The 27,368-nt window shown below is 37.1% G+C and overlaps 1 pseudogene; it reads left to right on the top strand.

The window, feature by feature from the left end:
* The first annotated feature begins 54 nt into the window (after positions 1-54).
* LOC129627268 (ankyrin repeat domain-containing protein 26-like) lies at positions 55-27,368 on the top strand (annotated as a pseudogene).

Below are 27,368 nucleotides of genomic sequence, written 5' to 3'. Positions count from 1 at the left end.
TTCAGCAGAGAAAGAGTGGAGGAAACAGGAATCAGGAGTTTGTTGCTATGGAGGATGAAGGTTCTGATAGGTAAGCCTATTTAACAGCAGGTGATTTGTTATTTTTCTGTGAAATAAGTTTGGATGTGAGAGTTGGACTATAAAGAAAGCTGAGTGCTTAAGAATTGATCCTTTTGAACTGTGGTGTTGGAGAAGACTCTTGAGAGTCCCTAGGGCTGCAAGGAGATCCAACAAGTCCATCCTAAAGGAGATCTGTCCTGGGTGTTCTTTGGAAGGACTGATGTTGAAGCTGAAACTCCAATACTTTGGCCACCTGATGAGAAGAGCTGACGCATTTGAAAAGACCCTGATGCCGGGAAAGATTGAGGGCGGAGGAGAAGGGGATGACAGAGGAGGCAATGGTTGGATAGCATCACTGACTCAATGGACATGAGTTTGGGTAAACTCCGGGAGTTGGTGATGGACAGGGAGGCCTGACGAGCTGTAGTACATGGGGTCGCAAAAAGTCGGATATGACTGCGTGACTAAACTGAGCTGAACTGAACTAAATTGAGCTATTGGTTGTAATGATCACATTTTACATTTTCCTGCTGCTGCTGTTAAGTCGCTTCCGTTGTGTCCGACTCTGTGTGACCCCATAGACGGCAGCCACCAGGCTCCCCCGTCCCTGGGATTCTCCAGGCAAGAACACTGGAGTGGGTTGCCATTTCCTTCTCCAATGCATGAAAGTGAAAAGTGAAAGTGAAGTCGCTCAGTCGTGTCCGACTCCTAGTGACCCCATGGGCTGCAGCCTACCAGGCTCCTCTGTCCATGGGATTTGGCAGGCAAGAGTACATTTTGCCAGGGATATAGTTATTTTTATTTTTTTGTCCTTTAGCCATAATACTAAAGTTAATTTCTTAAAATACCACCGTATTACAGTATTAGAGTATTCTGAATTTAACTGCCTACTTGCCTTTACCAGTGTGTGGTATATTTAAATATATTTTATGTCACTACTTAACATCTTTTAATTTCAGTTTGAGGACTTCTTTCAGCATTTTTTATGAGACAGGTCTAGTGGTGAGGAACTCCCTCAGCTCTAGTTTTTCTGGGAAAGTTTTTATTTCTCCTTCATTTCTGAAGCATAACTTTTCTGGATAGAATATTCTTATTTGGCAGGGTTTTTTTCTCATATCATTTTTAGTATGTCCATGGATGGAAGCCAAATTGTTGTTGGTGGCGGGGGAACTGATGAGGTACTGGTCTTTGATCCATAATGCTGAAATCACCCCATCATGTGGGTGGTTTAAAAGTAAACTGCCTCACCGCCCCCCCTCCCCACCACCAAATATTTCCTTGATTTTTTCTTTCATGGTATATGTGCCACATGTAATTTAAAAAGTCACCCAAATTAAGCGTTACTTTTTTTTTTTTTTAGGTTTTTTTTTTTTTTTCCTTTTTGGCTGTGCTGGTTCTTTGCAGCTGCAGTGCTTGGGCTTCTCATTGCGGCGGCTTCTCTTGGTGCCGAGTACGGGCTCCAGTGCTGGCTTCAGTAGCTGTGCAGCACAGGTTTAGTTGCCCTGTGTCATGTGGGGGCTTCCTGGACCAGGGATCGAACCACTGCCCCTCATTGGCAGGCAGACTCCTAAGTACTGGACCATCAGGGAAATCCCTAAATGAAGCATTATTGTATTTAAAAGCGAAACAGAAAATATAGTGTAAATCTAATTAGGACTCCCATGGGTAAGAGTCATTGTGTTTAGGCAGTGAACTCTAGGTTTCCAGTGTAGCCCTTGAGGTTCTTCCCAGTGTCTTTCCAAAGATGCACCTCTCTGCTTTCTTTCCTGTGTTTCATACTTTTCCTTCCAGGTTCCTAGGAAACAGCCTAGATGCCACGTGCCTAATCTTTGTGCTCTGTATTCTAATCTCCAAGTAGAATGATTTTCTCCCTTTTTTTTTTTTTCTTTGTAACCTTCTCTCTTCACTTCTTCTGTAAAGCCTTCCTTATTTCACTGATAACTTTCATATATCAACTCTTACATATTACATCATATCATAATTGTATATCTGTCTTTGAGGCAAGAATTTGTGTTTTCTTGCCTATGGTTGGTACTTAATAACTATTTTGTGAATTAATCCATGATTTAAGATGGGTAAGAGTAGGAATTTTACAAGAATTGCTTTTTTATTCAGTTGAATTATTAGAAAACATTGGCTTTTTTGTGGATTTTTTTAAAGTCGCAATCCTGGCGTGCATAGGAAGGAAGTAAAGAAAAAGGACAATAGCAAATGGACACCGGAAGAATGTGTGATTGCACCAATATTTGAAAAGACCGATTCACTGACTGGTGGTCTGCTGCGTGTTAATGATGACGGCATTTTAAGTGAAGTGGATCAGGATGATGACAGGTAATATCTACAAATTTTTTATTTCTAGAGGAAGAAATAAGCACTGAATACTTCTGGAAATGGAGCAGCATAATATAGTGTACAGGCCAAGACAAGAGATTCCTCAACTATAGTGGAAAACACTGCTGCAAGATTAAAGTGAGGACCAGTGCCTTTGGCCAGAAATCGTTTCAGTAAATAGTCTCCTTGAAAGCTGGTCTGTAGTGAATACATGTAAACAGCCCTGGAGGGAATATTTGCTGGGACAGGCAATAGAGAACTAGATGGTAACTGAAGAGGAATGTGGAGTTCAAAGGAGTTTCTTGTTTTATGTTAAGATGGGAGCTTTTAGAGGATGTATGCTGTTAGAAATGAGCCAGAAGAGGACTTGTTTATTGAGTTAATCTTGTTTGCATTTCCAATATTAGAAAGCTTATTGATTGTATTACATTATCTTTAAACTATTACAGTAAACTAATTGTACATAATACTTCTGTTATATATAGTTTTATGGTAAGGGCTTGTTTGTTGGTTCTGAAGTGTAATATTCCTATGTAATTGTATGTGTAGATGATTAGTTCAGTTAATTCTATCCTACATAGATTTTAAAAAATTATATAATCATGAACTTACAAACACTTAGGCTATGCTGAATAGGATTTGATCATTCCTTGATGATTCTAGTTGATCGTAACATCGTGAGTAGCTATGATTTTGTAAGGTACTCTGAAACATTACATCATATCAACATCATAGTTGTTTATAGATTCTAAGGAAAAGGGAAAAATTTTGTTTATATTCAACAGAAAAAAAAACTACTAACAATCTTTCACAAATTATTAATTTTGGTTTATAAAGTTCTAAATTAGAAAAACTATGCTTCCCATAGTAAGAGTGTTATTAACACATATTGTGTATTCAATAAGTGTATATCAGATTCACGAATAAACAGCAGAATGGTTGAATGAATGCCTACTGATAAATTTCTTTACAAAAGCAAGTGTTTAGTGAAAGTAGGTTTCCAATATTGCCTACCTCTAAAGTCTTTTTATTTTTTGAGAAACGTGTTAAGATTCAGAAAGTATTATTTATAGTTATAACTGGACATGGAATAATAATATAGATTCATTTGCTATCATATTCCTTAAGACTTATTTAAATATTACTTTCTCAGCATATTTTCGAACCGCAGTGTTGAAGCTAGATTTCCTGAGTTTGAACTCTGGATCTGTTGGTGACCTGCTCTGTGGGCTTGGGCAACTTACTCAGCCTTTCTGTGCTCCGTTTCTTCCTATGGAGAGGACCTAATGTATTACCTACCTCCCAGAATGTTTGTGAGGATTAAAATGCCGTTAAGACATATAAAGTGCTTATAATAATGCATAGCAGTTGCATAGGAAGTCCTCAGAAGGCTAATATCATGGTTATTAAAAATGGGCTTCTTTCTTATAAGGACTTAAGGAATACGTCCCAGATAGGTTTTATTGCTGCAAAACATAGTTCTTATTGAAAATAACAACTGCAAGAAATCCTGGTATACTGGTTCACTTCACATAATGCAAGTAATGTTGTGTTTTTCCTTTTCTTTGATCTAAATTAAATGTTTTATTAGTGTTATAAATGTATTTTGTTTGTCCTTTAATGTTACTCTTCTTTATTGTTTTAATCCTTTTATAAAAAAATACTTACCAATGCAAATGCAAAGATTTTATATAAAAAACAAAGTTTAGGTATTTGTATTTTTAAGTATTTAATATTAGCCTGAAAAGAATCATTTGTTTTTTCAGGCCTGCAAAGAAAACATCTAATGAAAATAACAAAGTATAGTCAAAAAGTTAACTATAAAAATATTTTCCTAGTAAAAAATACTTTGTAAAAGGAATAGTAGCAAAATATAAAATCTTCCTTTGTTGTAGAGACATATACTTTGGCAACTTAGTTTAGAAACACTATTGATAAAGTTATCCTTTTGATAAAAAAATCTGTCCTTTTAAAAACTGTTTTTGCTTTAATAAAGATACATTTATCACCTTTGTACAATTAGTATGTTCTATAAATATTTTAAGGACATTATGAAATAGTATTATTTATGTGTAGGTCAAAGAACAAATTAATTCTGTGGATGACCGTGATGACTTAACTCAGTCATCTGAAACAGCTTCCGAGGATGGCGAGTTGCTTTACTGTAAGAATTCCATGTTGCTAATTGAACAACTTAACACAGGGTGTAAAGGTAGGACTGCAGTGTAAATATAAATACAAAGCCTGTTTGTGTATGGTGTAGTAGTAATATATGTCTAGTACTGCTCTAGAGCCAGGGATATGTTACAGTGCTGTGCATCTCAGAAGTAGGTTCTGTATTAAAAGAACATGAACGTGAGTGTATACTCTGCACCACAGGCCTATGATCATTCTCACTCACTGTACCTTCTGTTGACTCTTCTTTCCTGTGCCTTCATCCAAGGTCAGGTTAGCATCACTTTCCTCCTGGAATAACTGAAATAATCTCAGAACTTCTTTCCCTGCCATTCTACCTCCCGGAACCTCAGTCCACACAGAAACTATAATGATTATCTATTTTTAAAAATTCACATCTCAGATCCAAGGGTTATTTAGATCCGTGTGATTTAGTTTCCAAATATTGAGAGTTTTCCAGAGATCCTTCTGTGCTCTTGCTTCTTGTGATTTGATAGGTGCATCCAGAGGGACCCTGGGGCTAGGGCTGATTATTTCCTGCCTCGGAGGCAAGACCTTACTGACTACCCTGTTCATTCTACTGTAAGGAGAAGTTTTTCCAGCCTGGCTCATGAGAATAGATAGAATTCCTGGGACTGAGTGAGCACCAGTCACAGGTTCCTATAGTCTTTTCAGATGGTTTCTCCCTGGTCTCAGGTGGTTTCTCCCAGATGGGTGCTGTTTGTTCCTCTGCTGAATACCCAAGGGGCTCCTCCTCAGATCTCCAGGGTCCTTTTTCTCTCTGTTCCACTCTCTCCTCTCCGTGGTTCTGATCTGTGATCTCTGCCCACTTTGGTTTCACCAGACTGTCAGCTTCATCACCTCCTGTCAGGGAGTCTGGCTGACTCAGCTTCCATTCCTTCTCCTCATGTTGGGGCCTGGAAATTCTCTCAAGGCAGTGAGATGGGGCGTTCCTTAGGCTAACCTCATGTGTTTCCAGGATCATTGTCTTTCATTCCCTGAAGTCCTTTGTCATGAAAATCATTGTTTAGTGTATTTTGTCGGCGTCGTTTTTGCTCGTTCCACTCAGGAAGGTAAATCAGTAGCTGTTCACTCTGTCTTGGTTAAAAACATATGGCAGCTGGAGACTGTCCACAGTGTTGTTCTTCCTACTCTACTTACTACTTCCTGCTCATCCTTCATTTCTCAGTGTGACACCTCTTCCCCAGGGAAATCTTTCCTGGACCCAATCTATGTCAAGTTCTATTATGTGATCACAGAACTCTCTTTTCTTATAATATCCTTCTGAGTTCATAATTATTTCATTTATCTTTCTCTTCTACTAGACCTGAAGCTAAACAAGAGCCAGGGGAGTCTGTTTCATCTGCAGAGCTTAGAATAATGTCTTCCACATTATAGAGACTTAATATTTGTTCAATGTGTGGATGGATGCATGAACGTGAAAGGCACAGTCCTTTATACTCAAAACTTACTCACATAAATTTTTTTGTTGTTGTTTTTATCTTTGTTTTCTTCATTATGCAGATTCTGTTAGCTTGTTGAAAATCCAGGATACGATTCTTTCGTATGAAAGATTAGTGGAACTTAAAAAAAAGCCACTGTGAACTGCTTAGAGGAAAGATTAAAAAAATGGAAAGTAAGGTTTGTGGGCTACAGAAAGAGCTGTCAGAAACCAAAGAAGTGAAATCACAGTTAAAGCATCAGAAAGTGGAGTGGGAACGAGAGCTCGGCAGCTTGAAGTACTGTACATCTCACTTTTAGAGAAATATTTGAACTGTTGTTTCCTTTAATACTGCAGAGACATAGATGTGTTATAAGGACTAGCTTATCCTCTAGGATTTTACAGAGGAGAAAGTGTTACTAGTATTGTGGAGTGTGAAATTCTTGGAATAATATAGCAGGTTCTTAACAGTGAATGCTTCTAATAACTTAATGTATGTTTTTCCAAATCATCATTTTCATGACCGTACAGAAGTCCACCATAATGGAAACCTTATTAACTATTTAGCAAACTGACTTTCGGTTGTTTTTCACTTTTCTGTATTATATTTAATATGACAAGAAATGTTTTTCTATAAATTCATTTCTACCTTTCTAATTATTTTGAATACATTTTCTTTAATAATATCCTATTATTTGGTCAAAGTATGAGAACTTAAAAAAGATCTTTGATCTATATTTGAAGTTTATATTACTTTACATTCCCACGCACAGATGTATACAGTGGTCATTTTTCTCAAGACAGAAAAAAAAAATGGATGCAGTTTTATTCTTAACCCTCTGCATGAAAACTGTGAAATTATTAAGTGTTTTTCATTATATTTCCCCCTATTTTACTATTTTAAACATTATGTAGAGGGAATGAAAGTTATTGTAGCAGTGGATAATCTCATGTTTTTCTAAGAAGAGCTGTATGAGTTTTGCAGATTGACCTTAAAGCAAGAAGGAGAGCAGAGAAGAAATAGTGATATGTTGTATGAAAAAATTAGGGAGCAGTTAAGAAGAAAAGAAGACCAATACAGTAAAAAAGTTGAAATGAAACAGCAACTTGAACTCACTCTCAGAGAACTAGATACGGAACTGAAGACTGTGAGAAATGATCTGAATCAGGTAGAGCAATCTTTGGTGAAATTTTCAAATTTCTGACACTATTTCGTCAATATTATTTATAGTATCCCTTTAATTTAATATGTATTTTTAGGTTTAGAACAAAATTGTTATCTAAAGTATGAACGGTGACATTTAGAGCTTTAGTTATTAATTTCTTGCCATTCTTGGCTTCTCATAGATGCTCTGTGTATGTTTTCTGAGTGGAGGAATGGACATAAATCAAGCTGAATCATTAACATAATGGTTGGCATTTTTGATACATTAGGCAAAGTAATATTCTTAATTCCAATCCATGTATTAATTTTGGCTTTCTTGTGTTAAAATATAGGCTAACTTGCATTGACACTGTGAAGAAACTAGCTAAGTGCTTTGTAAAGAAATTTTCCTTCACAATACTATGCCTGCCTATGTTTTTGCTCTGTGATAAATTTAGCAGGCATTTAAATTAAGATCTGAGTTATTCATGTGGGAATAAAGATCCTTGTGCTTAAAAAGCCTACTTCCTGTAAATAGTTTTTTTCATTTTAAATTCTTCTCCTAAGCTTTTAACTTTTTTTTTTTAATGATATAGGCCCCAAACTTCATATAATGTCTTTCCAGGTTATAGAAGCACGAAATGACACTCAGAAGCAGCTTTCTCGAGAATGGAATGGCAGAATGTTACGGGATGGAATTCTGGCCAATCACCTTGCCAAACAAAAGGAGATAGAAAGGGCTAATAAGGAAATGAACTCTAAGGTATTTCCTGTAGTCATTTTCAAATATGTGTATATGTCTCTGTGTATGTATATATTTTAAAAACCAACACTATACATCATAGAAAGTGTAGAGGATTTTGAAAGCCTATATATCTATGTTTTGAGGACGGCAACATTTTCCATCTGTTGGATAAAGTAATATTTGTAATTCAAATCTGTTTGTCTGCTGCAGATAGGTAGTGACACATGATGGCCTCATCCAAGGAGAGGCCTTTAATATTTTCCATAGGAATTGATCTCAAAGTTTTTGCAACTGTCTTGGAAGAGCTGGCACCCTGATTGTGGTTTAGGCAAGGAAGACCGTGTGTGGTCCACCATCGACTGCGCTACCCGACCAAGTCCCTCTGCTTTGGAGTGAACGTGTTGGTCACTCCATGCACATCATCATCTTCAGTGTCTAAATCGGAGTCGGTTCTTGGCTCTGCTGTCATTTCTTTAACCAATACCCTATCAATGACCTTTTTACATCATTTACAGGTTTTCAATTTGTAAACACTGTGCCATCAGTTGTTAAAACACTTTTGAACACCTTAAAAAGTTGTTTCTATAGAAAAAACTTATAAAAGTCCCCCCTCCCCCTCTAAAGAAAACAAACTTTTGCTACTGACAGTAGATATTCTGGTTGTTGGTAGTGATGTTGTTTCCTCGAAAGATCACTAGGTTACTTTATCACTTCCCTGATGGTAAGGAGGAAACTATAGGCAGTTCAGAAGCCACATTTTGGATGTCATTCTTCTACTTGTGAGAAAATGAGCACTCTGCTCTGTGAGTGCCCTGTTTCCGTACAGGGAACTTTTGAAAACAGTGATAGATATGCCATAATATATATTAGTGATAATTATTGTGTTTTTCATTGTATTTCCCCCATCTTACTGTTTTATACATTATGAAGAGAGAATGAAAGTTTTTGCTGTAGCAAATAATCTCATGATTTTCTAAGAAGAGCTCTCTACATTTTACCTTATTTACCATTAGTATGTGTACCATGAGTGAAATAAGAGGCTTACTTTGTGTGTTTGTACTAGAGAAGTAACTGTGGTTTGATGTAAGAGGCCTACTAGAGTGAGAAGACCTGGTGAAAAGCCTGCAGCTTATTTATATTTTTAACTTCTTCCTTTCCAGAATTATAGCTAATGAGTTAATTGATATTTGTAGAAGTGCTTAGTACAGTTATCAAGAGGGATAATTCTTCTAATTGACTGTTAAAATGTTAGAAAGATAGCATAGTCTCAAAAAAGTTTTTTTTTTTTATGAAATTTAGTCTGTTTAAATATATATAGGGCTAAGGCTCTTACTGTGAGGTAGCTGTATAGGTTAGGTATCAGATGCAGTGTTTTTAAAGCTAGCAAGTAGTGTTGTTTATTGAATTATAGTCGATTTACAGTATTGTGTTGTTTCAGGTATTCAGCACAGTGATTCAGCTATATATGTATGTGTGTGTGTGTGTGTATATATACACACACACATATATATAGGGCTTCCCTGCTGGCTCATACTGTAAAGAGTCCGCCTGCAATACAGGAGACCTAGGTTTGATCCTTGGGTTGGGAAGGTCCCTTGGAGAAGGAAATGACCACTCACTCCAGTATTCTTGTCTGGAGAATTCCATGGGCAGAGGAGTCTGATCGGCTACGGTCCATGGGGGTTAAAAAGAGTCAGACATGGCTGAGTGACTAACACATGTGCACACTAACACACACACACACATATTTCTTTTCAGATTTTTCTTGTAGAATATTAAGTGTAGTTCCTTATGTTGATCCTTGTTGATTATTTTATATATCAGTTCAGTTGTGTCTGACTCTTTGCGACCCCATGGACTGCAGCACGCCAGACCTCCCTGTCCATCACCAACTCCTGGAGTTGACTCAAACTCATGTCCATTGAGTCTGTGATGCCATCCAACCATCTCATCCTCTGTCGTCCCCCTCTCCTCCCACCTTCAGTCTTTCCCAGCATCAGGGTCTTTTCAAATGAGTCAGTTCTTCCCATCAGGTGGCCAAAGTACTGGAGTTTCAGCTTTACCATCAGTCCTTCCAGTGAACACCCAGGACTGATTTCCTTTAAGATGGACTTGTTGGATCTCCTTGCAGTCCAAGGGACACTCAAGAGTCTTCTCCAACACTAGAGTTCAAAAGTATCAATTCATATATTTCATATATACTAGTGTGTATATGTTAGGAAAAGGCAATGGCAACCCACTCCAGTACTCTTGCCTGGACAATCCCATGGACGGAGGAGCCTGGTAGGCTACAGTCCATGAGGTCGCACAGAGTCAGACACGACTGAAGCGACTTAGCAGCAGCAGCAGCAGCAGTGTGTATATATTAATCCCAACATCCTAATTTCTCCCTTCCCATACCTCCCTTTCACCTATGGTGACCATAAGTTTGTTTTCTATGTCTGTGAAGCTCTTTCTGTTTTGTAAATAAGTTCATTTTTAGATTCCACATGTAAGCAGTATGATATAATACTTGTCTTTGTCTGACTTACTTCACTTAGTGTGATAATGTCTAGGTCCAACATCCCTGTTGCTACAAATAGCATTTCATTCTTTTTTATGGCGTAGTAGTATTCCATTGTACAAATATACCACATCAGATGCAATTTTTAAGTGTAGTCAGATCTATACATCTTTGGTTTAAGCCTTCCCAAGTTCGTTGTAATTCAAAAAAAAAAGCCTTTCCAGTTCTGAGCTTCTTGAAAAGTCTCTTGGGGTTTCTTTTTTACTTTCATGGTTTCGTTGTCTTCAATTAAATTTTTGAACTTTTGGATATTTCTGCTTGTATAATGTCTGAGATTTGTATCGAACCTTATTTTTTCCATTTGGAGACACACTTGGTGCAGTCTTTTCACTGTATAAACATAGAGGTTAGTCTTTCATTTTAGAGGAAATCATGAAATGTCACTTTATTGAGTACTAGCTAAAAGTCTCCTTTGTTTCACTTAGGTTTCTGATAGTTGTGAAGAAGCAAAAGACCTGTTGCGCAAAAACCACATGCTGCAGGATGAAATTGCCATGCTAAGACTGGAGATAGATGCAGTGAAAAATCAGTACCAGGAAAAGGAAAAGAAATATTTTGAGGACATTGAAATTGTAAAAGGAAAGAATGATGATCTTCAAAAGACAATAAAACAGAATGAGGAAACGTTAACAAAGACTCTATCCCAGTATATTAAGTATATTAAGCAAGCTTAATGCTCTGACAGCTAAGAATACAATGCTAAACTCTAAGCTGGAGAACAAAAAAGAAAGCAAATGAAGACTGGAAACAAAAGTGGAATCCTACCGTTCTAGACTGGCTGCTGCCTCACACGATCATGATCAATGTCAGACATCAAAAAGAGACCTGGAACTTGCCTTCCAGAGAGCAAGAGACGAGCGGTTACACTTGCATGACTAAATGAAGTCCGATGTGGCTAGCCTGAAAGATAACAACGAGATGCTTTCCCAGCAACTTTCTAGAGTGAAAAGTAAGTTCAGTAACCTAGAAATTAAGCTGAATCACACGAGAGATTCTCTCAGAGAAAAGATTTTGATGTTAGAACGTGTCCAGAGAGACCTAAGCCAAAGTGTCAAAAGCAGGAAATTGAACACATGTATCAGAACGAACAAGGCAAAGTGAATAAATATATTGGAAAGCAGGAATCCTTAGAGGAGAGATTATCTCAACTCCAGTGTGAAAACATATTGCTCCGACAGCAACTGGATAATACACAAAACAGAGCTGACAGTAAAGAGAAGACAGTCATTAGCATCCAAGACCAGTTTCAGCAGATGGTGAACGGGAGAAAGAAGGTCTGGTGCTGGAGGAAAGAAACAAGGAGTTAATCAATGAGTGTAATCATTTAAAAGAGAGAATGTGTCAGTACAAAAATAAGAAAGCAGAAAGAGAAGTGACTATCCAGAAGAAGAAATTCTCAGACTTCCTGAAAGAAAGTTTAAAGTGATTCTTGATTCTGGCTAAATGTTGAATCTAGTTGAACATAAAAAATACATAGGCTGTGAATCTATGGTCTCTAAACCAGCCTAAAAGCACACCTTGTATCCAGCAAATAAAAATTGGACCCAAGAGATGCTTTACTTTGAGTAGAGACATCGTATTGCTTATGAAATGTTAAAGAGATTCAGTTCTAAATTATTAATATAGATAGTGTTAGTAATTTACTCTTTCACTATTAGGATAAGGATTTTAATCTTTGTGTTACCACATTTCAGTATCATGATGAAGTGGATAAATGAAATGCTCAAACCTAAAATGAATATTTCAAAAATAAGTTTCAGTTACATGGATTACCTTGACAGTCAATTCCAGGTTTCCCAGATGCTATATTTTATATATTGTACTTTGGCTTCAGTAGCTTGTCATACCTTTCGGTCATATTTGTTGGTATAATTTTAATTTTATTTCTATCAATTTGAATTAATTTGGGAAAATTTCAGCCTTGAATCATTTTTTCTTATGGCCTCTCAATTCTTTAAAGGCATCTATTTGTCATTGAATCATAATTTGGGACTCGAGTTTTAGCCAAACTATTCCTGATTTAATCTTCCCATTGCTATTTATGTTATTTACTTAGAGCATTTTTACAAACAATTTGCACATAGTTCTCATTTTAAGAATCAATTAGTATCATTTGAATACAAGTTTGTTCACTAAAAATAAAGGATGGCAGGATTCGTGAGCAGCAGTAATAGAGGGTCAGGGAGAGGGTTGTAGGGGCTGTGGTCTGGAGGCAGGTGGAGGTTAGGCTATCGAGGCTCCTTGAAGGCTATGGGAGCAACCTCATTTTTAAAATTTCATTTTTCTTTTATATTGGAATATGGTTGATTTACAATTTTGTATTCGTTTCAGATGTACAGGAAATTGATTCAGTTATTTGTACACATATATCCATTCTTTTTCAGTTCCTTTTCCCAGGTAGGTGACTACAGAATATTGAGTAGAGTTCCCTGTGCTCTCCAGTATGTCCTTACGGTTAGCCAAGGGCAAAGGTGGGGAGGAGGGATAAATTAGGAGTTTGGAATTAATATAGACATACTACTGGATATAAAATAGATAAGCAACAAGGGAATGGCCTCCTTTTTCTGCTGAGGTAGGAATCTATTGGAAAGATCTGAGCACTGGTTGGAATATGTGAAGATCTCTGAGTTAATCGAAACTTCTAATAAAAAAGGAAGGGAAAATGTTTCCACAGTGTGGAATTTTCCATCACTTTTCCCACCTACACACTCATTTCTTTCTGGACATTAGGTGGTGAAGCTCTGAAGATTTATTGGGAGGGAAAGGGCGTGGACAGTGGGGCCACATCTGTTGTCTGAGTAACTTAATATCAGGAAGGCTGGAGGGTGGCCCCTTCTGTGTCTGTAACCAAACTCAGTGAGGAGGAAAAAGAAGGTGAGTTGCTGTCTGTGGTGATAATTTTCAAAGTCCATATGTTGGAGTTATTTATTATTAACATAATGTAATAGTAAAGTGATTTGATAAACTCAGTGACAGAGCATCTTATTAGGCAGGTGTGAGACAACTTCAACAAGAACTGGCTGATACCCTTAGAAAGCAGTCTATGTCAGAGGCGTCAGTGGACGTCTTGTCACGTTATCGTGCCAACTTAGAAGTTGAGGCGCAGGATTTAAAGAAGTTATGTCAACTCACAAGTCAGGTATGTATGAAATTGAATGTGTTGATTATTTATATGTAGGATAAAGTGTTTTAGGACACTCGTTTTCATGGACAGCTTTCTTTTGTATTTTCATTGCAAGTAATTTACTACAAATTTATTATCTTTATAATGCACTCATTTCTAAAACTTGACTTTCATTCTGCCATTTGCATTATATATATATTTTTCTTATATTATTTACCCTTAGGAAAGTTAAGAATTGTGCAGCATTCTTCACTGAAGTTGAGAGACTGTTTCTTTGAAACAATACTTTTTTGTGTGTGATACCTGTATTGCCATAAGGCAAGCCAGATAAAATCAGAGGATGTTTAATGGAATGTTTCAGGAAAATATCATTTCTCATTTTCACTTATGTCAATGACTGTAGAGTTTTATTTTTATATATATATATATATATATATATATATATATATATATTTCATGGCTTTCAGAATAACTTGTGTGGAAAGGGTATTATACAAACTAGTTGAAGTTAGGCATTGCCTTCTTTTCATTTTAGATATATTATAAAAGCCTGGAGGTACTCAGATGGTGTATAGTATGTACATCCAAAATAGAGAATTAAGAAGATTATTTAGATCCTGCCATTGGATTTTTTAAAAAAGCTATTGAAATATAATTCACGTATCATACAATTCACCCACTGAAAATGTGTAGTTCACTCTCTCTTGGTGTAGAAAGTTGTCACCTGTGACCAATTTTAGAGCCTTTCCATCACCCCGAAAAGGAAATCCTGCATCCCTTAGCCACCCCTCACGGCCCCCCATCTCCCTCAGCCCCAGGCAAAAACCAGTGCAGTATCTGTCTTGGTATTTTATATAAACAGAATCACACAGTGTGTGCTCCTTTGTGATTAGCTTTTCTCATTTGATGTCATGTTTTTGAGTTTCATCCATGTTATAGCACGTTATCAGTTCTTCTATTTCTGTTAATTGTCAAAAAATAAACAGTATGTGGCTAAGCCATTTATCCATTCACCAGTTGATGAAGCTTTGGGTTGTTTCCACTTTAAGGCTATTAAAAATGCTGCTGTGAACACTGATTTACAAGTTTCTGTGTCGACATGCTTTTGTTTTCCTGTGGTTGGATTTTATCCTCAGAGATAACTGGCTGATTTCACCTTTTCTTGGCCTTTGCTCAGACTGTCCTTTTGGTGTTCACAGTTTTGTTTTCTCTTGGGTAGTCCTCCATTTATTCGGACCTGGTGCCCAGTCTCTTCTCATCCATGGAGCTTTCCTGACTGTCCAGTTCTCACTGAGCCTTTTCTCTTCAGCCTTTCTCATCTAGTCTGTGAAGAATATTTTAGCCCTTAATTTTACATTGTTGTCCTTTTTTTCATGAGGGAGAATCTTGTCTAAGTATACATTGGTTTAACAGGGAATATTTATTGATATGCGCAATACTTGTCTGCATAAATGGAAAATATTTTAGCTTAACAGTTGTTAGGACACAACTAGGTACTTTTTACCATATCAATAATTTCTTCTTGGAGATACTGGTATAGTAAAACTGTTATGAAGAAACTAAATTCTATTAGTCTAATAGAATAGAATTGTTCAATTAAATGCTCATTTTTTTCCCTGACTCTGGAAGAAAAATGTAAATTTTCCTTCCTTCATTATGCAGCCAGAAGTGGGATTTACAGATTTCTAGCCTTTCACCACCTGTGAGGTTCTGGAGTTGGCTTCTCTGATATTCATAGCTTGTAACCTTAATTTTCTCTTCTGAGTACTTGCTAAACATTACCAGTTCCTGGGAATGAATTGATTCAGAACTTTGATTTAGCAGTAGGGTAATATTTCCATGGCAGTGACTTCACCCTTCCTCTGATGGTCATGTAAGTTCTGTGCCACTCCATCCAGGAGGTGCTATTTGCGTATTAACCCGTGGTCATTGTCCACTTAGTAGTACAGAGAGGAAGTAAGTTACAAATTATTATAAGTGGAGAACACTGCTAGTTGGTTAGTGGAGTCAGTGAACATTTCTGAAGTACTGGATGCATATGTTCTGGGCCTCATGCTCCTCCTTACTGCCACTTGCAATGGTATGGAGAGTGATTTCAGTGTGACTTGTGTTGAAGATGATTTCGGTTGGCATGACATCTGCCTGATATATCAAATTGTTTTACAGGTAAAATGCAGCGACCGTAATAATGCCAATTACAAACAGTTCTGATTCTATGCCACTTCATCTTCTAAATAGTTTGTGTATGTGGTTAGTCACTCAGTCGTGTCCAATTCTTTGTGACCTCATGAACAGTAGCACACCAGGCTCCTCTGTCCATGGGATTCTCCAGCCAAGAATGCTGGAGCAGGTTTCCTTCTGGCAATACTGGAGCCATTTCCTTCTCTAAAGTACAGTATGTAAACTCCACAATATAGTCTTCCAAACATCCCACTGAGGTTGATGCTACCATTATCTCCATTTTATGGATGGAGAAACTGAGATACAGAAAGACTAAGTGATTTGCTCCAGGACACGCAGCTCAGAACTGATGGAACTGTGACACAGGCCCACGCATTCTGGCTCCTGTGTAGCTACTGCTTCTCACACTAGGTTGTCATCAATAGCAGTGTTAGCTCTCGTAACTACTGGAAGATCTGTGGTCATTTACATATGTGGATATTTAAAGTGATGGCCCATGTGGAGCCTGGATTAAAAAAAAAAAAACATGTTTACCATAAGGTAGTTTTCTGTCTTTCCCCATTTGAGTAGTTTATAAGTTTATATGTTTATTTGAGAAAATCTGATTTAAAGCATAGATAATGTTGTGTTTGAGTGCTGGAGGAGAGGTCAGTAACCTGCAGAGGGCAGACAGGAAATATTTTCACTTTGTGGACTGTAAGGTGTCTGTTGCAACACTCATCTCTGCTGTATGGCAGGAAAGCAGCTGTTAACAATATGCAGACAAAAGAGACAAAAACCAATGATGGCGGATTTACTATGTTATTAGTAGTTAAAACAGTTGTTTTTTCTTTTTTTTTTAGTTGCAAGAAGCACAGGATCAACTTACAGAGGCTGTGAGATGTGCTGAGAAAACACAGGATCATGTCCAAAAGTACGATTTAAAGCAGCATAGAAAATAAGTATAAAGCAGATAAACAGTATAATATGAGAATAGATCAATAGTTAGAATAAGCACATGATCGTGAAGCTGTGTAACATTTCAGCTTTGAGCTGTTTTGAGATGCATAATTTCCCCCCATTATTTCCATATTTTGCACATTATCCACAAGTGAAAAGTTAAAGTTTTAATCACTCAGTCATGCATGTCTGACTCTGCACAACCCCATGGACTCTAGCCTTCCAGGCTCCTTTGTCCATTGAATTCTCCAGGCAAGAATCCTGGAGTGGGTTGCCATTCCCTTCTCCAGGGGATCTTCCTGACTCAGGGATTGAACCTGGGTCTCCTGCATTGCCAGCAGATTCTTTACCATCTGAGCCATCAGGGAAGGTGATTAGTCACAAATAGAAAAACAGTACAGTTGCCAAATCATCTACTTTTCAAAATTCTAAGAACCTATGTAATTGAACCTGCAGATGTTTGTTCAAAAACAGTGTGATATTTTAAAAATCTATGTGAAGGAATGTCGTGACAGTCCAAGGGTTAAAACTATGTCTCCCAAGGCAGAGGGTGTGGGTTTGATCCCTGGTTGGGAAGCTAGGACCCCACATGCCTCACAGCCAAAAAACCAAAACATAAAACAGAAGCAATATTGCAGTCAATTCAATAAAGACTTTAAAAATGGTCTACGTCCAAAAAAAATCTTAAAAAAAAAAACCTATATGTGAGAATAATTATTTTAAAATCTGCATTTTAGGCTTGAAATTGAAAATGCTGAGTTACAAACTACAGTCAAAAAGCAAGCGGGCAAAATTGAACCGCTTCAGAAAAACCTGTTAAGGACAAAATCAGTAAGTCAACCTCTTAATTTCTGTCATACTGAGAAAAGATTTTAATTTTTTTACTAGTAATATATAAGAATATGTTGGACAATGTGAAAAGTTTCATTTATTAGCTTATTGTATTTTTATTGATACTGCTTGCTACTAGTACTGTGATTCCTCTATAGAAGAAGTCGACTGAATTCATAAAATTAATGATTTTTATAGTAAGATTTTAATTTAAAAAATTGTGACAGTCCAAAAGCAATATTTTATATAGACCACAATTTTGTTTGTTCATTCATCTGTCAATGAAATTCCACCTTCTGACTGTTGTTAATAATGCTGCTTTGAACATTGGTACACAAACATGTATTTGAGTCCAGAAATTTGAGTAATGATTTGATTGAGAATTTTGGGTTTCTTTTGTAATCCAGATCGTTCTGTGATATTTTTGAGAATGAATCATTTTAAATATTGTAGTTTGTTCTCTTCGTTAAGAATGAATACTATATCTGTATAGAACGATTTTTCTGAACGACTGTATTTTTCATTTGTTGGATTTTTTTTTTTAAGAGATGGGGGTTGCATGGGAATTTTTCAAAGATTATTTTAGTAAGGTGTGACTTAACAAAACCTGGAATATCTTGAACCATTGATGAAAATGATTTTCGAGCATCTCTAGAAAGTAAAATGTAAATATAGGCAGTCTTTAAAAAACTTTCATTAACATTTAGTATTTTATGTGTATAAGTCTCTATTTTTAACAAATACATGTTGGCAATTTAAATTCCAGAAAAATGATGAAATGAAAAATCATTTTAAGTTGTTTTAAGAAAAGTCATCAATTTTGAAATCTGTTATTGGCATCAATCTGGTTTAAAAACTGTGTTTACTATAAATTCATATTAACTTGTGAATTCATGAGAAATCATATTTTTAAGAAAGAATAAGTCTCTCTAGGTATTTAAAACTAATTTTCTTAAATTGTTTTTTTCTAAGTCTGAGGATGACAAGGAACAATTAAAGAAATACATTGAATTAAAACAATCTCTGGAAAATAGCTTGGACCAAGAAAAGAAGAAAAACAGTGAGTTAGAAAAAGAGATCACTGGGTAAGATTTTAATAATTCTGATAATCTCAACTATGAATAAAAGTATAATTTTACTTTATTTAAAACCTTAGACACAAATTCATTTTTTATGTGTATTTTCATAATTAAACACATTATCCTATTTCTTTTTTTTTTTGAATTATTTTCTTTTTTTCTTTTCTTTTATTTATTTATTTATTTATTTTTTAAATTTTATTTTATTTTTTTATTTTTTTATTTTTTTTAAATTTTATTTTATTTTTAAACTTTACATAACTGTATTAGATTTGCCAAATATCAAAATGAATCCGCCACAGGTTTACATGTGTTCCCCATCCTGAACCCTCCTCCCTCCTCCCTCCCCATTCCATCCCTCTGGGTCGTCCCAGTGTACCAGCCCCAAGCATCCAGTATCGTGCATTGAACCTGGCGGCAACTCATTTCATACATGATATTTTACATGTTTCAATGCCATTCTCCCAAATCGTCCCACCCTCTCCCTCTCCCACAGAGTCCATAAGACTGTTCTATTTTATTTTTTAAACTTTACATAATTGTATTAGTTTTGCCAAATATCAAAATGAATCCGCCACAGGTATACATGTGTTCCCCATCCTGAACCCTCCTCCCTCCTCCCTCCCCACACCATCCCTCTGGGTCGTCCCAGTGCACCAGCCCCAAGCATCCAATATCGTGCATCAAACCTGGACTGGCAACTCGTTTCATACATGATATTTTACATGTTTCAGTGCCATTCTCCCAAATCTTCCCAGCCTCTCCCTCTCTTTTACTGTGGAATGTCAGCACAATCTGAAATGTTTTTGAGTGCAGCAGTGTTATACTTATCTGTAATGATTTCTAAAACAGTAACAACCGTGCCTCTGCATATAGTAATGTCACTCTCTTCCTCATCATCTATGCTGAATTTTTACTTCTGCAAAGTTTCTTTGTTCTTTTTGGTAATCCTGCCTTCTTTTAATTGTGTTCCTTCCCTTCATTGTTTGAGTAATTTATTATCTAAAAACCTACCTGTGCTATTGTTGAACAACATTAAAAAGTATCTTGATTTGGCTTATATTTTCTTTTTGCCCCAAAATTTTAGTTATAAAATGTACATACAAAAATCTTTGTGTAACTTAAAGAATAATAAAATTAGTGACCATGTTTTGATCAGTAAGATAAAAAACTGCTTCTGTTTTTTTGCTGAGTACAGTTAATCCTCATCATCTACAGATTCAGCCAACCCAAGATGACAAGTATTCAGGGAAAAAAATTTGAGAAAGTTCCAAAAAGCAAAACTTGGAGTGGTCTCAAGCTGGCAACTATGTCCATAATATTTATATTTATATTATGTATTTATAACTATTAATATTTAATGTATAAACACATTAATTATGTATTTATAATTATTAATATAAATTAATATTTATATTATGTATTTATAACTATTTACAAAGCATTTACATTGCATTAGATAATGTAAGTGATCTAGGGATGACTGAAAGTATAGGGAAGATGTGCTTAGGGAGACTTGAGCATCCGTGGATTTTGTATCCACGGAGTGTTGGGGGATTTTTGAACCAGTCCTCTGTGGATGCCAAGGGATGATTATACAAAGGGTTCTTCTCTGATTCTCATTAATATTTTTCTCTTTTAATTTTCTCTACATTGCTTTGCATTATGTTAACAATGTGCTGGGCAAGATTTCTACATCTCTTAAAACAGTCTTGAAGAGACTGGTACACTCTATCTCTCTTCTGATTTCCTTTCTTCTAAAACTCTCAGCCTGGGTTATTTCCCACTTAAGTCAGGCTCCAAAGATTTTTCTTTCTTTCTTCAATTTTGAGTGAGAATCTTGTTGGTTTTTTGTATCTACTTTCTTTTCCTTTTGTAGAGGCCGTGGTCAGTAGGAACAAACGTATCTTGTGTCTTTTCAAAAAACATTCATATATCGTATCTCTTCATCTTTAGCTTGAATACTGATCTCTGGTTTATAACTAATATTTAATAATAAATTAATATTTCACACTAGCATGCTAAATATTGACATTAACTTATTTATAAGAACTCATATATTACATATATCACACACAGTATATTTAAATGTGATAAAAATTTTCTTCATACTGTTTAAGATTAGAATTTAGTTATTATGCTTTCAAGGAATATTAAATTTGAACAATGAGAAAGGGTTATAATTTATAGATTTGTTTGTTTTATCTGAGGAAACATATATCTGTTTAATTATTAAATATCTTCTCTTAAAGAACTTACTTATTCTATACATTGCTACAGATTTAAGAAACTCTTAAAAATGACAAGAAGGAAGTTAAATGAATATAAAAATGGAGAGCTTAGTTTCCATGGAGATTTAAAAACCAATCAAACTGAAATGGATATTCAAATTAATATGCTAAAACATAAGGTAATTTTTAATCAGTTTTAGAACCCCCAAATCACTTAATTTGGGGAAATATAAATCATTCCATGCTTTGAACAGTGAAACACAGATTTGTCTATTAATTTTTTAGGTTGGACACCAGTAAAAAAGACAGCTTTTCCCTATATCATTTTGAGATAAAAAGGGCACACTCTTGACTCTCTCTGTCTTGAACCCTGGCTGGTGATCTGAAGCTGAGCAGCACAGCATTAATGACCCCAAAGCATCCGTTGTTTTTGGTGACAGGTTTGTTGAAATCTAATGAACATACCATGCAGTTCATTCATTTAAACTGTACAGTTCAGTAACTTTATTGTGTTTAAAGAGTTATACAGGCATTACCACGTTAGAACATTTTCATCACCCTCCAAAGAAATCACCCTGTGCCAGTTTTCCCTTCCTGATCTTCCCAGCCTGAGGGAACCGTGACTCCACTCCCTGACTGTGTAGATGTCCCTTTTCTGGACATTTCGTGTCAGTGGAATCACACAATATGGGAGCCTTTGTGACTGCCTTCTTTCATTTAGCATAATATTTTCAAGGTACATCTAACATGTATCAGTATTTTCTTGCTTTTATTGCTCAATAGTATTCTATTGTATGGATATACCACATTTTACTTATCCATTCATCATCTGATGGACCTTTGGGGTTGTTTCTACTTTTTGGCTAATGTCAGTAATGTTGCTGTGAACATTGATGTCTAAGTTTGGTGTGAACATGTTTTGTCACTTCTTTTGGGAATATAGTTGGGAATAGAATTGCTGTATTACACAGCAACTCTGTTTAATCTTTTGAGGCCTGCCATACTGTTTTCCAGCATGGCTGCATCATTTTATATTTGTATCCAAAGTATGTAAAACGTTCTCATTTCTATACATTCCTGTCAACACTAGTCATTACCTGTCTCTGTGAGTATAGCCATCCTAGCAAGTATGAAGTGGCATCTCGTGGTGTTTTATTTCTCTCTCTGAGGAGAGGACAATGAAGATTGAGTTCTAGATTAGTAACTACTCAAAGCTACCCATCTCTTTTAGAATTTCAGTACATTGAGATGAGGTCAAAAGTCTGATGTTGGTAAATAAACTATTTCTAGTTATTTCTTATAGTTCAAATCATATGTCTCATTGCTTACTAGTCTTCATTGCTTTCAAACTTGAGCAGAAATTCTAAGGAGTCACACCTGCCTATTTGTAAGAAATTGTCATTGAAGGGAACCCGAAAAAACTTCTTCCTGAATAGTTCTTAAGTCTTTCTTCTAGTTATTCGCTTCTTCTCATCAACATTGTCATTAAAAATCTCACCCTTTATATTATATTCCAGTTTATAGGAGATCAGTTTCTACCTGCATTTAAGTTATGCTTTTATTTTCTCTTTTCCAAAAATCCATTTTTCTGTTTTTTCCTAATCAGCTTTAAGTTTAGTGGCTTCAATAAACAACATTGGTTTCATTCAAAATCTACACTTAGGAAAAGGTGGCCAGGATGGCTGGCTTCTCATCCCCTCAGCTTCAGGTGGGGCAGCTCGAGGGCTGGGGGCTGGAATCGGGTGAAGGTGTGTTCATGCCCATGTCTGATAGTTGGTATCTGTGGTTGGCTGGACTTTGGTAAAGGCAGACAAGTGAAACACCTACGCTGAACACCTAGGCTCTCTTTGCAGCCTGGGCTTACTTGCAACATGGAGCCTGATTCCCAGGTTGAGAGCCAGGCAGAAGCTCTGCTGGCTTGTCTAACCTCGCTTTGCAGTTCACACAGCATCACTTTCATCATTTTTTGTTCAATAGGAGCAAGTCACTTATACTTGGCCTATATTCTACCTTATTTACAGAATAAAGTTTTTAAAACTAATGGGTACATTTAAAAACTAGCACAGTTACTCACTGGCCAAAATTTTTTATATTCCTTCCAGTGAAAAATACCCTTTTCCCCACCCATTCCCTCACAAGTCTCAGTTGTTAACAGTGTCAGGCTTAGGCTCAAGTAGAGGTCTTACTATCTTCATCAGGTACAGATGGCACATGGGGATGAGGTTTCTGGGTGTGTGTTGGGGGCCGGCGTGAGGCACTCCACCCATGGCAAAGGTCATGAGGAAGGAGGCTCGACATACGCAAAGGCAGGATCGAGCCTCAGGAGTCCCCGTGGAAATCCTCGAGCATCTACCCCCATAACCAGAGCCTGCCTACTTTACTACTTTGTGCTCTCACCTACACCTCTGACTTTACGGGGGGCTGTCCCCCACCACCTCTTTCGGAGAAGGAGTTAACCTAAAGCTCCAGTTAATAAAAACTCCTGGGCGTGACAAGAGTGTTTTAACCTACAAACTCCTCTGAAGGTTCTCTAGCCTGCCTGACAGGCTTGTCCGGCCACATGTGATTGCTCACAGCCTCCCAACTGTGAGAGGCACAAGATGCTTTAAAGCTTCTAAAAACAGGTTCCTTAGAAAAGTTAGAAAACCATTAGTATAAGTATAGTGGGCTGATTAGAAATTGTATTGGTGAAGGGTTTTTCATTTGTTGAGCCAACTCCATATCCCCTGCCCTTGCACACATTAATGAATATATAGAAGAAATAAGTATTAACCTTTGATATAAATCACGTTAGACCTTAGGCTAAGTAAATTCTTTCCTTAACTAAAACCCACTACACCCTCACCCTATAGGAATGTAACTTTATTTGGGTGGCGTCTGTTTTAAGAATAATCACCCTTGGAGAAATAAGTGTCCTGGTTGACTGACCACTGTCACAAGGAGAGGGTCATAAATTGTCAGCAGGCCCCCTGGCCAGAAGATGATGTAACACCCATAAGACCTCTGTATACATTTGTATGAAGCACCTGACTTTGATAAAAGTCAGGACTGCTGACCCCGCGTGACTTTTGCATAACATCTCAGTGTATAAAAACAGACTCTGGAAAATAAAGAATTGGGATCACTTTCTCAAAGTACTGGTCTCCCCATGTCGCTCTCTCTCTCACTCTGGCTGAGTCTCCATCTGGAGCGCGGAACCCGCCATGCTTACTAATTATGCCTGGGCTTCTAAGATCCGACCGGGGAGGCCTCAGTGTCTCCTCTCCTTCGGGAGAACGGAAGGACGCCTGTGGCCTCCGTAAGTGGTGCAAACTTCTTGTCTTGAAGTTTTATTGGTCTCCCGCATAAACCAAGCTACTCAGCCTCTTTTCTCCACTGAATTTTCCTACTGAGCTATCCTTATTCTATTACTCTTTATATCTTTGATGAATAAATAATTAAATAGGTCGCCGACACCGTCCCCGCTTTGAATACCCTGGATCAGCCGGGGCTGGACCCCAGCAGGTGTGATTTCTAAAGTGTGACCCTGTGAGCACAGCCCTCTCAGTACTAAGACTTGAGAGCTAAAGGGACAAGTTATCTGCCACCCACACCCCCACCATTCTGCTGAATGACTAGACTCTCCCTTTCAGAAACGGGAAACGGGAGGCAGCGTAGTCCATAGCAGCTCTGAGGTCCAGTTTGGTGCTGCCAGCTCTTTGATGAGGACTTGGTCCTGCCCATAGGAGTGCTTCTCCTTTGCTCTGCCCTCTGAGCTCTGTGTGCTGTCCTTTTCATAAGAAGTGACCTCTGTCTGTAGCTGAGTCATGGTTCTTAAGCCAGCTTCCTCTTTGTTGAACTTCTAAGAAAATCCCAAAGGCCTATTCTCATTTGTATGTCTTGGTCTCTGTTAGGCCAAGCACTGTTTTTTTTGCTTCCAAGATTCTCTTTAAAGATTTTAGTGTCCTGTGAATCGGATTGGGGTTCATGTCATTGGAGAGGCTACCCTCACAAATCTTTTTTGAGAGAAGCTCTGCACCGTGGGCTTCTTGTGAAGCTTTGTAGGATGATGCCTTTAAAATTCTTATGCCCTTAAGATCTTTAAAGGAATTTGAGGCACCATCTTAAGTCTTTCCAGGGTCTTAATGAAGGGTTTTACAGGCTTCACCTTTAGACCATATTTTCCTGAAAGCACCCTAGATTTGATCTTAGCCCAGAAGCTGTTTCTCTCTTTTAGCATCCTGTGACCACTGGACATGTGGAGATGCTGTAAAGGAGATAACATATATTGAACCCAAATATAATTGAGCCTGATTCCTTTATATTTAGTTGTCCCCCCCCTTTTTTTTGATAGCTTATCCCTCTGGTTGATGTTACTTTCAGCTGGATCATAGCAAGAGTCTCCTTTCCCCTGTGTTTCAGTGTCGTTTTCTTCTCTTGCCTAGAAGCTGTCACCAGCAGCCTCTTTAAGGGCCATCAGGATTCAGTCTACAATGTCATGAAGCCCTTTGGGTTTTCATTTCTTTCTCTGCATCCATTCAGATCTCACCTACCTCCAGGTTGAAAGGCATTCTCACATCTTTTAGTTATTTTTTAATGGCATTTTTAATATCAGTATCTATGCCAGGTATTTATTGCCAGCAAATTGTATAATAAACCACATCAAAGCCTAGTGGCTCAAAACAGCATTTACTTTGTTCACAAATTTGTGTTGAGGCAAGGCTCAGTGAGTGAGACCAGCACGTTTCTTTTCCAGTTGGCATCAGCTGGGATGTCGTGAAGGTGGGGACCAGAGTCATCTGAAGATTAGTTCATGCACATGTCTGGCAGTTGGAGCTGGTTTTTGGATGGTCATTAGTTGGGGGTGGTCAGTGGGGGCACTGACAAGGTGCTCAGTGTGTGGTCTGGGCTTCTTCGCAGTGTAGTGATTGATGCTAAGGGTGGGCTTTCCCACAGAGCATAAGTCAGTTTCCCCAGACTGTGTCCAGTAGAAATCAGTTACCGAGGCCAACACGTATTTAAGGGGAGGGAATTTCAGAGAAAAGTGTCAAAGAAGTTGTAGACAGTTTCAATACCACCACCTCCACTCACCTCGACTTACCGTGTAATCATTCTGTCTAAAGGAAAGTTCTTTGCAACTCGGTGTCACTGAAATTTGCACAAATTTTGTTTGTTGTTTTGTTTTGTATGTTCTGTTCTGTGAAAAGTAACAAATGGTTACAAAAATGAGGCTTTTTTTGTTGTTGTTGTTGTTCAGAAAAATGTATGGATCATCTTATTAAGCTATTAGGAGATGGGATTTCTTTAACCTTTTGAATTATTTTTCTTTGGACTGCAGTTCAAATTAGCAAAAACTATTATTCATAGTTCAGAAAAAGACTTATGGGATTAGAATCCATATTTATAAAATTTATTAATGAGAGTCTTATTTTCACAATCTTCTTTTGGGAAGCGTTTATTAACTCAGCCCTAGATAACTCAAGACAGTATCCCTCAAACTTCTTTAAAACATGGGGCATTAAGATGGGGGGAAGGAATAAAAGACATTCTACTAAGAGGTGACTTGTAGTCATTTTATGGAGAAAAAATAGAAAAGAGTGTAAAATCAGGTGCAAATGTTGTGTGACGATGATGACAGTGAAGAATATATTTTGTGACTCTTGGTGGTTTGAACTTCTTTCTTGATTCTCTGAGTAATCCCTGGTCCTACATTCTACAATACAGATACCATCATATCTATTTGATCCTGGGTTTGAGTTAGGCTGTGCTCAGTCCACTTGCCTCATTACCAAAGAGTATTGTTTTATTCTTGCAGATTGACGATCTTACAGCAGAGCTGGAAAGTGCATCTTCAAAAGGTCTGCACCTGGATGCAAAAAAATCAAGTTCTTCGAGAGGAGTTATTATCTATGAAAGGAATGCAAAAGAAATGTGAAAAACTACAGAAGAATAAAAAGAAGTTGGAGCAAGAAGTAGTGCACCTCAGAAGTCATATAGAAATGAATATGATAGAACACAGTGAAGTAGAGCAGTATAAACAGGAGATTGAAGAAAGGGCGAGACAGGATCTTGTAGAGAAATTAAAGTAAGTCAACCTATTTTTGCAGGCTAATTTGTTCATCTGTCATGTGCTTGAATTCACCTCGTTGTAAATTACGTTTTGGATCTATACAGCTTATGTGTTTCCTCTACTTCCCTTAGAGCAGTTGGTTTGGTAGTTTTCTGGAAGGAAGGGGGCACTTGTTTCTCCCTTTAAATATTTCCGTTTCCATCACACTTATCACCAAATTGACCTATCAGAATGATTCTCACTAGAGAATCCTTTCATTTATAAGACCAATTGGTATAAAACAAGACTACTAGGAGGCAAAGAAAATATTGTGGTTTAGAACTGGTACCATCCTCTTGAATTATGTTTAAGTTGTCTTGTTCAATTTTTAAAATTTTAAGTTGATCCTCTTGTTCTTTGAATTATCAGATTATATAAGCAACACTATAACAATAATTCCACTTTAATTTTATAATTCACATTTAATTCACTTCAC

The sequence above is a fragment of the Bubalus kerabau genome, chromosome 14 (genome assembly GCF_029407905.1).
Source record: "Bubalus kerabau isolate K-KA32 ecotype Philippines breed swamp buffalo chromosome 14, PCC_UOA_SB_1v2, whole genome shotgun sequence".
In the NCBI taxonomy this organism is placed as follows: Eukaryota; Metazoa; Chordata; class Mammalia; order Artiodactyla; family Bovidae; genus Bubalus; species Bubalus kerabau.
Note: the sequence above shows the minus strand (reverse complement) of the source record. Positions and strands in the feature narration are given on the sequence as shown.